The sequence below is a fragment of the Clavelina lepadiformis genome, chromosome 1 (assembly GCF_947623445.1).
Source record: "Clavelina lepadiformis chromosome 1, kaClaLepa1.1, whole genome shotgun sequence".
Lineage (NCBI taxonomy): Eukaryota > Metazoa > Chordata > Ascidiacea > Aplousobranchia > Clavelinidae > Clavelina > Clavelina lepadiformis.
This window is the reverse complement of record NC_135240.1, coordinates 3,626,455-3,638,563: the sequence shown is the minus strand read 5'-3', so window position 1 is coordinate 3,638,563 and position 12,109 is coordinate 3,626,455. Positions and strand designations below refer to the sequence as shown.

At 35.9% G+C, this 12,109-nt stretch overlaps 1 pseudogene; it reads left to right on the top strand.

Annotated features, from left to right (window-relative positions):
• The first annotated feature begins 3,491 nt into the window (after positions 1-3,491).
• Positions 3,492-4,564, top strand: LOC143448685 (protein phosphatase 1B pseudogene; annotated as a pseudogene).
• Positions 4,565-12,109: the final 7,545 nt, after the last annotated feature.

The window sequence follows — 12,109 nt, the reverse complement described above, 5'->3', positions numbered from 1 at the left end:
GAATTTAACCGGTTTGACTGTATAAACTTTCGAACATAAAACCGCTATTATTTGTTAGAAAAATCCAGGGCGGATTTGTCCGTTCGGCGCCGGTGTAATCCGTTACTCTCAGGGATAGAAAATAAAAGACTGGCGATTGCTTAAGTGGAACTTTATGAAAGAACAAGAGGTGACAGCTAAGCAGGAGACTGGTTGCAAGTCCAGTTAATCAATAAATTACTTCATCTTATTCCGACGTATTATGTGGACGGATTTTGGTCGAGGCGTCGCCCAGAGATTTCGGTGGGATTTGGTAGTGGTGTACGCGGAAACCCGATAAATGGCCGGCGGAAGAAACTGCCAATTAAAATTATCCTGAAAAAATGCACACAATTTTGGGCTGCGGGAGGGCTTTTGCAAGAGCGCCTTTTGCCAGTTGTCGCGGTTAACTTCTGCCGATTTATTAAATTAAGAACTAAGGTACAGTAATAGTACGTCTAAATAAAATGTTAAAATGTGTGTTATACTGCAGCTGCAGATGTCAAGGGCTATGGAATTTGAAAAACGATTAAACGCAAGTGCTCGGGAGACCGCAGTGTTGTCGAAGTTTCCAATCTAAATTTGTCGAAGGGTTCTTCACTTAGGCAAGATCCAGAATTGCAGAAATGAAGCAGATCTTCATCATTGTGGTAAAAAAATGGTTGAAGAGCATGAAACTCTGACATGACATGATCTTGCTGGAAGTTCGCGCTCCAATTCATCATTATGCAATTTAAACCGGCCAACCAAGCAAAATTTATTTTTACAAATCCAAACAAGATCTTAACTTAACAGACCAAACTGGCTATAAAAGCAAAAAAGAATAAGTTCTTTACGTACTTCGTCTGATCACTGCTCCGCTGCAGTCTAGCACATCTAAAACTCGCATCTTCTGAAAGTCTAACTTTGCCTTAAATATCTTCTGGTGAGTGATGTTGACTAAGTGGAACTGAGACCGAGTGTGACATTAGATTAGGTGTTCGTCGATAAATTGGCTGGTTAAAGCAGAAAAACTCTTCTGCGATTTTTGCAAGCAGATGATTGCTGTGAATAATTCTGCAAGGAGCCGTGTTCACACCAACTGGTCTTCGGCCCGGGAAAAGAATAAGTGCCAGCAGGGTGTTTCTTACATTGAATGAATGTGCCCTCCAAAATACTGTTTTATAAAGCGGAAAGGATGGCTTGAAAGACAGCTTAGAAGGAGCGAGGTAGATCATGTGGGATCCTTATTCATTTTGTCTCCTTTTTCAACATAAAACTTCACATTCATCTCGGATGATGAGATTTTCTCATAATGCATACAAAATTTATGAACATCCATGAGTTTTTTAACATAACCCATTTACCCAGTTTACTGTCACTATGTAACATATTTCTATTAACGCTGCAAACCTACTTGACTGCTTCCAAACCACAAACAAGGCTTTTAATGGAACTAAAGTACATCCAACTGCAACTTTAATGCGTATTATTACAACATAACCATATTTCAGAAATATACTTGCTCGCAAGAAAAAAATAACTGCTAATTTATTGGAATGTAAGTTCGCCATAATTTACGTAGGCGATTTAGTGGATAAATAACACTGGACAACATTTTACAAATTGTTTTTTATTCCTCGCTCATTTCAATTTAAATTTTTCTTTTATATGTAGTAATCCATCTCCATTGAAATCCATTGCCTTCACAAATTGTTTGATCCGGCCCAGTTTAATATGAAGTGATGGCAAGTACACTTTTTTGAGATCGATTTGGGGTTGACACTTGCCATTACATCTTCCGACAATGTAGTCCGTTCTCATTGGCCATTCGGTTGTGTTATAGTGGTTTGCATCGTCTCGACTGTCCCACAAACAGAGAAAGCACATATGCTTGGTGTAACCCAACTGCAATCCGAGCAAAAGTGACACAACTTTAAAGTCTCCACATATGTTCCAGTTATAAGCCCGGTTGTTAATGACCAGTAAATACCCCCCTCTATAGTCATTGTCAAGAAATTCAAAAATGCATTAATTGTCAAATAATAGAACATTGCATTTACAAAATTATGTCAATATTAATCTTACGTAATATGTATTGTGACATAATATGACCAACAATTCGCTGGGAATGAAAATTGCGCAATACCTTGTACCTTATCAGTTTTATCACCTTATAGTTTAGTGCCAATCAATGCAAAATCAGAATTTTGAAAATTTTCATATCTTGAAAACCTTACGTGATAGACCATATCTGATTTCAGATATTGTAGGCCTAACGTAGAATATGTTACATATCTATACATAACAATGTAAGTAACATGTTTTTCGCTGATTGGCTCACATAGGATGTAAAAGCTAATAGGCTATCTCGTTGGTCTGTATTTCGTGGCATTATTCGCCGAAATCTGGCGTGTGCAACCTATTGGGGTGTACAAAAGCTTAACCTATTTATCAAGTTGTTTGATACATTTGGTTTCGATGCTATGATGTGTGTGTTTTTGCAAACTTGGCTGTAACATTTGCAAATTTTGCCCCAAAAACCGTTTCGCATACAAAATTTGCTTGTTCGATTAAATGTTCTCTTTTTCCGTACTAAAAATATGGTAGACCTAACAAATAATATGTTACATATCTATACATAACAATGTAAATAACATGTTTTTCGCTGATTGGCTCATGTAGGATGTAAAAGCTAATAGGCTATCTCGTTGGTCTGTATTTCGTGGCATTATTCGCCGAAATCTGGTGTGTGCACAAAAGCTTAACCTATATATCAAGTTGTTTGATACATCTGGTTTCGATGCTATGATGTGTGTGTTTTTGCAGACTTGACTGTAACATTTGCAAAGCTTGCCCCAAAAACGGTTTCGCATACAAAATTTGCTTGTTCGATTATTTGAATTTGAAGGGTTAGTTGACCATGTCCAGTTTTTTACTTTTAACAAACTGAATTTTATCATAACAATTCTACTTTTGTTTTACTTGCCGGCAAAAAAATGTTCTCTTTTTCCGTGCTAAAAATACGGTAGGCCTAACGTATAATATGTTACATATCTATACATAACAATGTAAGTAACATGTTTTTCGCTGATTGGCTCATATAGGATGTAAAAGCTAATAGGCTATCTCGTTGGTCTGTATTTCGTGGCATTATTCGCCGAAATCTGGTGTGTGCACAAAAGCTTAACCTATATATCAAGTTGTTTGATACATCTGGTTTCGATGCTATGATGTGTGTGTTTTTGTAGACTTGACTGTAACATTTGCAAATTTTGCCCCAAAAGCCGTTTCGCATACGAAAGTTAATCGTTCGATTATTTGAATTTGAACGTTTAGTAGACAATGTCCAGTTCTTTACTTTTAATAAACTGAATTTTGAGAATTGCCTAAACACTAGAGATTCAAACTAGACCTGTATGAAGTTTTGGTAAAGTATGCCTCTAAACCTTTGTCCTTTTATATTTTTCACGTCGTTTTTTCATATAACTACTATGGGTAGAGCTCTAGAAATAATGTTGAAGCGACAAGAAGAAGAAGACGAACCCCCCACTAAGTTATGCCGAGTCCACTCCTCCAGGTCGAGACTATGTAATTGTTGGTTGGCATGTATTAATGCTGTTTGTAATTACTTTTTTAGGGTTACAAAGTAACTGTCTTCATCAATTACAGAGCCGAAAAATGTAGATAAATTTATTTTTGATTACGCCAGTCAAAGCGAAAGTTTAAGTGTTGTTACTAACATATAATCTGTAGAAAATTTCAACTTTCTTACCTTAAACATTCATTTTCACATTCCGTTTCAAAAAAATCCTTAATTTAGGCCTATTCGTATATATCAACAAAGGTATCTTATCGATGTTCATTATTTAGGCAAAATAAAGTACAGCGAAATGAGGGAGACCAAGGATCTCTCTTTCTGGTTAGCCAGCATGAAAGGCTGGTGGAGTGAAATGGAAGATAGCCACTCCGCCCAAACAAGCCTAAGCGGCCTTCCAAACTGGGCATATTTTGGCGTTTTTGACGGCCACTCTGGTTCCAAGGTGGTTGATACATCTGGTTTCAAAAAGTAAAAGCAAAATACTCATCGCAGCATCTTATTGATGTAATATTGGAACACGAGAACGTACGAAAACTGGTTGCTGACGATAAGATAGATGAAGAGGAAACGCTCATCAAGGATGCCGTCGCTGAAGCGTTTTTTAAATTTGACATGATCATGCGAGACATTCGCCATGAGCAAAGTGGTTCAACTGCGGTCTGCGTTCTGATATCCCCGTCACGATACTATTTCATAAACTGTGGTGATTCGAGAGCTATGTTGTATAGAAAAGGCAAAGTTTATTTTGCTACCGCGGACCACAAGCCCTGCAATCCTGCAGAAAAAGAAAGGATTGAAAATGCGGGAGGTAAAGTCGTCAGTAAGCGAGTGAATGGATCACTTGCCGTATCACGGGCGCTTGGCGATTATTCTTTCAAGAATGACACAACCAAAGGACCTAGTGCACAGTTAATATCTCCAGAGCCAGACATCACAGTGATTGAGAGAAACGAAAATGGAAGATGATGAGTTTATCGTGCTCGCTTGTGATGGCATCTACGGCGTATCGACCAATGAAGAGTTGTGCAGTTATATCAAAGCAAAATTTAATATTAAAGACATACCGATTAACAATGTTTGCTGCAATTTGATTGACTATTGTTTATTCCGAGGAAGCAGTGATAACATGACTGTTATCATTGTTAAGTTTTGTAGTTAGTTTGTTAGTATTATTTTTATTTTATAGTTATTTTTTTTCGTAAATTTTCAATTTCAATTTCAGTAAATTTTCATTTTCATTAAATTTTACCTTTGCAAAAGATACTGAGTAATGTGTTAATGTGAGCTGAACTTGAAAGGTAATGATGCTTTGTTAATCTGTTTGAGGAACCTTCGATAAGTGTAAGTGCAACATATCAGATCAAAACATTTTTTAGGTGTTAGAGTGAGTCCGCCCTTATAATTGATGTGTTAATGAACTTAAACCCAGTGTTCACTCAGAGTAACGTTTTTCTGATTCCAACAAACCAATTAGTCAGATTGCCAAAAAGTGATCATATTTGCAAATTTAAAACCGCCACGAAAGCACATTCGAATATTGAGTAGGAACGGAAAGAAAAGGAAACACAATTCGATTATACGAATGTTTAACTGTCTTCAAATGTCTTCATTTCTTCTGTTTCTGGGTACCACGCACGTCTTTTCCATCGTCCGCCACCACTTCAGGTCGGGCATTATCACACTGCAAACAACAAGCAGGTTATAAAGGATAGTCGCACAAACCACGGTAGATGAGAAAACTAAAAAACTGTTCCGCTGAACATTTCTCGTCCATGGACGTGGCATCAAGTGTTTTACTTACTTCGTTACATCCTTTAATTGGCATCACTTTCAGGGTGCAACTGCGAAGCAGGCCTGTCTCCTTGTCCGCCACCACTTCAGCTGGGGCATTATCATACTGCAAACAGCAAGTAGGTTATAAAGGATAGTCGCACAAACTACACGAGATGAGAAAACAAACCTGTTCCGCTGTACATTTCTTTTCCAACGTCGTGGCATTCACTGTGTTAATTTCTTCAACTGGAATCTCTTTCTGGGTGCAGTCACTCATATTGTCCATGCTTTCAAGTTTTAAATTTAAAAGCTCCAATCCTAGCAAAGGAAATAAAACATACACGTGTCAAGATTAAGGCTACAGTGATGGGCAAGGGATTCCGCTGCTAATATAGCCTTTAGCAAACGTACTTGATACATAATGCTGTACTTGAAACAATTTCTCTTTCCTCTCTAACTATACTCCAATCATCAAACTTAAACGATGTTACTTCCACGACTGACTGCCACAAATGAGTGCCATAACATCTCGCTGGAAAAATGGCATAGAAATCTTTGGCGCCACGTCATAGACATCTAATGACAAAGCATTTTTTAAAGGTTATGCGCCCTTAAAATTGAGCGTTAGAAAGGTTAGAAGCTAACATTGCCAAGTTGTTTCCTTTTTAGAACAATGTTTTGGACAATTACAAAGCAATTTCGACCGAAATTCAAGCTGACAATAATTGATGGGGTAAGGCGTTTTCCAACGGTTGGATCTAGAAATTTGTTTCGTTGTCGATAAAAAAAACGTAGTCTTAGGTTAAGGATCAGTTAGCATTTCGTAATTAGAAAATGGTCGAATGATATAATTTCGTAAATATCTCCTTTGTCACTCAATAAAAAGCGGTCAAAGTTTGGCAATCCGGAACACTCGATATTAAGGTTATGTGTGTCCAAATACAACTTTCAAACGTAGCACGTTTTTGAGTTTACAATCGAAATGCAAATATCAAAATCAAACATTAATTAAACGTCTGCAGCACATTTCCGACCCGTGACGATGTTTTTCGTCGGTAGAGCTGTTTCTTGAACGCACAAAATCACGTTTACACTCGCACAAACAAAAGTTTAAGCGGAAAAACTGTTCGAATTTCTGCAGGCGTTCACGGAAAACCTAAAGATTGTAAGCCGCTGAAAGTTTACCTCCACATCAGCGAGCCTTCTCCTTCTGTGTCCCGAATTTCGTGGCGATCTGCCTTTGCAATCGCGACATAGATACTTATCTTTAAAATGCTTCGTAAAAACTCCTTGGTGCAAGGAATACCTCTCCTAATATAGCCTTGAGAAAATATGTTTCGCCACAGGTCTTAACCTTTTATCCGATGCTGTACTTGAAACAACTTCTTTTTCCTCTCTAACTGTACTCCAATCGTCAAACTGAAACACTATTACTTCCACGACTGACTGCCCCAAATGACTGCCCTAACATCTCGCGCGAAAATCTCTCACAAGCATGTCGCGCCAACATATCGCGGGAAAAAATGGCATAGATATCAATGGCGCGACGGCATAGACATCTTATGACAAAGCATTTTTTAGAGTTAGGGTGAATGCGCCCTTAAAATTGAGCGTTAGAAACGTTAGAAGCTAATATTGACAAGTTGTTTCCGTTGTGGTACAATGTTTTGGAGAATTACAAAGCTATTTCGACCGAAAACAAGCCGACAATAATTTCTGGGGTAAGGCGTTTTCCAAACGACTAAGTCTCAGGGTAAGGATCAGTTAGTATTTCGTAATTAGAAAATGCTACATTTCGCGCCAACACCTCGTGGGAAGAAAAATGGCATGGAAGTCTTTGTCGCGACGGCATAGACATCTTATGACAAAAATTTTTTTAAGGGTTAGGGTGAATGCGCCGTTAAATTGGAGCGTTATAAAAGTTAGAAGTTAATAATATTGGCAAGTTGTTTCCGTTGTGGTACAATGTTTTGGACAATTACAAAGCTATTTCGACCGAAAAACAAGCTGACAATAATTTCTGGGGTAGGGCGTTTTCCAACGGTTGGATCTAGAAATTTGTTTCGTTGCCGATAAAAAAAACGATTAAGTCTTAGGGTAAGGATCAGTTAGTACTTCGTAATTAGAACATTATACGGTCAAATGTTATAATTTTGTAAATATCTCCTTTGTCACTCGATAAAAAGCGGTCAAAGTTTGGGAACACGTAACACTCAATATCCAGGTTACGTGTACCCAAATACAACTTTCAAACGTAGCAAGCTTTTGAGTTTACAACCGAAATACAAATATCAAAATTAAAGATTAATTAAACGTCTGCAGCACATTTCCGACCCGTGACGATGTTTGTCGTCGGTAGAGCTGTTTCTTGAACGCACAAAATCACGTTTATACTCGCACAAACAAAAGTTTAAGCGGAAAAACTGTTCGATTTTCTTTTGCATTTATTTTAATTTTACACACCTTATCGCTGGCGAAAATTTTTCTGTTATTGTATTTTTCAGTACTCATGATTAGGAGTAGTTGAAATATTCGAAAACGTTCGAGTTTTTTTTTAAATTAAATGTTATTCTACGTATCATGAATGAAACATGAATAGTTTGTCATTGTTGCTAATTACGTCGCTACGGTTCTCAAAGAGCACCTCTCTACCGAAGTTGAATTTATGATTAATCAATTACATGTTTAATAGTAATTATAATTGTAATTGTAATTGTAATTGTAATTTGATTTTTTTAGCACGGAGTAATTGTAATTGTAATGTAATTGAAACATGTAAGAGAGTAATTGTAATTGTAATTGTAATTGAACTGAAATAATGTAATTGATCCAACTCTGCTTCAGCAGCAACAGAAAACTTAGTAAATTACAAACCTTATTTGGCAAATGGGTACATTCAGTCGCCATTTGCAAACCCTGTTTAGCAAATGGGTACAATCAGTCAATATTCAGTTAATATTTTAGCTTATTTTTTAACTTTATTTAGCAAATGGGTACATTCAGTCGCCATTTGTAAACCCTGTTTAGCAAATGGGTCCATTGTCCATCCTCTTGCGTTTAGCTACAATCTCACGATCTTTGATCAGCAAAGTTTTATTTTGCATAGTTACTATGGGCGTCTGCTGGGGGTACAAATAGATCAAATAGATGGAATTCGTCTATATCGACTTTGGCAATCTTCTTTTTACTCCAAGACGTAATTCTGCTTATCATTTAACAACTTTATCGCACTTATGAGAAAGAGAGAGAGAGGGTGCACAGCTGGGAGAAATATTTTGCAGAAGTAGAAAAAATAAAACTGACGCGTTGCAAGATGCTTAATAACTAAATGTAAATATTTTGAGCACAACTGGCTAATATGTGGTGACTTGAAAGTTTTGGACATGTTACTTGGCCAACAAGGTGGCTACACTAAGTATCAATGCTTTTTATATCTATGGGATAGTAGAGCTAAATCGAAACATTGGTAACATGACCAATGGCCTGAAAGAAAAGAATTTACTCATGGAGGAAAAAACATCCTTAACCACGCATTAGTACATCCAAGCAAAGTATTACTACCACCTCTTCACATTAAGCTGGTGCTAATGAAGCAATATGTAAAAAGCCTGGATAAACATGGGGCATGTTTTGGGTATATTTGCCAAAAATTTCCTGCCTTGAGCAATGAAAAGTTAAAAGTAGGAATATTTGATGAGCCAAAAATAAGACAGCCAATGAAAGACAAGAAATTTATCGAAGCCATGAATCAAGATGAAAAAGAAGGTTGGGTGGCTTTTAGCCAGGTTGTGAGAACTTTCTGGGTAATACCAAATCACCTGATTTCAAAGAAATTGTCAACCGCTTGCTTTACTCGTTTCAAAAACTTGGCTGCAACATGAGTGTAAAAGTGCACTTTCTGCATAGTCATTTGGACTACTTTCCAGAAAATTTAGGATCTACCAGTGAAGAACAAGGTGAACGTTTCCACCGAGATATCAAAATCATGGAAAAAAGATATCAAGGTCGGTGGAATGTTAGTATGATGGTCGATTGCTGTTGGTGTCTTATGAGAGATAAGGAAACATATAAAAACTATCGAAAGTCAAAAAAAAGAAAGCTTCTTCCATAAAATAATATTAATTTCAGTGTTGCGAGTTGTGACCTTTATGCAGATATGTGCTGTTATTAATTTTTTTTTGCTTTTTACGCCTTATTTACATATTTACAATTTTACATATTTACATACATATATTTACATACATACACCGGCATATTTACATATTGTGAATAATGGTATTTATTTGCTCATACTGTCAAAATATTGAATTGCGTTTTGTGAAAACAATTGGCGCGATAAAAAAAATCTGATGTTATTTTTGGAATCAGCGACGCCAAATTAACCAAAAACACCATTTTACTTGTAACTCAGCAAAATTGATGCAGACTTGTGGGTTCATCGTTCTTTCTTGGTCGGGCATCTTGGTCGGCATCCGCCAGGTATAAGTAAAAATATACCTTGTCTTCTCTCTCTCTTCTCTTCTCTTCTCCATACTACATTTTTTTCATATAGTGAGTTACCCATTCAACGAGAAATAAAATAATGTAAAAAATATAAAACAACTGTAACTGTCATTTACGTTTTGTGGTCAGCGCAGTATTACGAAAAAGTAGATTTGTCATAACTTTGTTCAAATCTGCCGGGTCCAACGCATTTCTGCGATCCCTCTCCTTAATAACTCGCCTCCTAGAAAACGCAACACTTTACGTAATAAAGAGTGGTTAGCAAACGCATATTTATTAACATGGAAGTTTTAATTGCTAACATCGTTATGTCATTAGTTTGGCTTTCATTTTCTTTTACACTTAAAAATCAAACACAGCATTGATAAGCTGAAAGTATTTTAAATTCTCTTCCTTTTATACTTGAAAGCTGGCCAAAATTATACTAGAACTTACGGACACTTTTTCTTCGGTATAATACTCTAATCCGTTTCTTTTTCTCCGGTTTTACATCACTTTGTTCGTTTGATCTGGAAAATTTTTTTAAATTTTGACAATTTTTTGCGATTAGATGAGAGGTCATACTGATGTTTCCGAAATAATTTATCGTACGTTTTTTCCTGAGCTCCAAATACTTGCTGATAGTCTTTTTTACCATAATACCCACTCCGGGACGATTACCTTCATTTTTGTGGACAAGTTTACTTCGTTTTACTTTTTACGTTTTTAATGGAATCCAATTGAACGGGCATACTCGTAAGGGTTAGTAGTAACAACCTGAAGAATATGAATAAAAATACTTATGTCGAAAGTCGTCTGTTACTGTAACGAAAGTTACTGTAACACTAAACAGCCAAAATCATACATAAAAATCTTAATCAGTGATATCACAAAAACCTCTAATCTCAAAAAACTTCTGTAATTAAAAAGGTTACTTTCTAGTAGTAAAACTCTTCTCAAAAATTGAGCAAATTTAACCACAAAATATGTACAATATAGGCTCTTGACAAGCAGCATGCTATTATTAAAAATCAAAGCGTGCCTTGGATTCATAATATATTGCTTAACCTTAGTATATTCTAGACACTGTAAATTAAGCTGTAAAATAAATTGTAGTATCTACAGTATTATGTGCTAAAGAAGTGACAACATTTACCCAACATTTTATGGCCTAAAAATCGATTTTCTGGAAATTGACATGCTTATTTTTTTCATTCTAAGACTAGATTATTTCACTGTAATGTTTTCCATATTACCACGTATATTATACCATATTTCACATATTAAATACCATACGATATCATACCATATTTCACATATTATATCAAAGTTTAACAAAACAACCATTAAAGTATCAACAACAAAAGATGTAGACTTACAATACTTCCTTTATGTATTCATAATATATTATTATACGAGTTATACCTGCAACTTTCTAATAAAATAAAACCATATACAATTGCAATAAAGGTATAAAAATACAAAATAAATATTTTATATTTAAAACATTTGGTTCATATTCAATGTCGTTAATTTGTTTATTGATATCACCTGTAGAAATTAACTCATACATTTACTTTAGCATCTTTTTAGCGAATTGGGAAACATTTTACTATACTCTAACTGTTTTTGAGCTCTATCTGATCAACGACCATGGCTAAATTAAAAATGTTTAAAAAACTGTAAAACTTTCTGTCCAAGCCACGTGTCTTGCTTCAGCTGCCTGGTAAACTGAACAGCAGTATATGGTTCTTGTGGTAAAAAGTGATGCCAGTTCCCATTTGACAATAAACTGCGGGGAAAAAATGACGACCAATGAACGAATGTCTAGAAATAAGTTACTCGGTTTGATAAACCATAAATTTTACAAAATAAATGAGACAAATAGGGCGTAAAAATTAATTCACCATGGGATACTGACCTAACGATCAAAAACGTTATCAATTATACCATGGTGAGTTTAGAACTGAAGAAAAAAAGATATGCCTAGAAAGTTAATGATGCAAAGTTTTATGCAACTAACGCAGCAGGAAAGCTTACTTTACACAAAAAAACTGTACAAAAATAACGCGTTGTATGATTTATTAAACCCTTAAGGGGTCACTTCCCAATAGAAAGACAATTTTGAGCCGGCAACTCTTTGATTATTTCGTGTTCGGACTCAATGCGTCATATTAAAAAAGGAAGTTATTTTCCTGTCCAATGCGCATGTGACGTAGTTACAGGGTGAATATCAGGGCTGATAGAAATGGATTC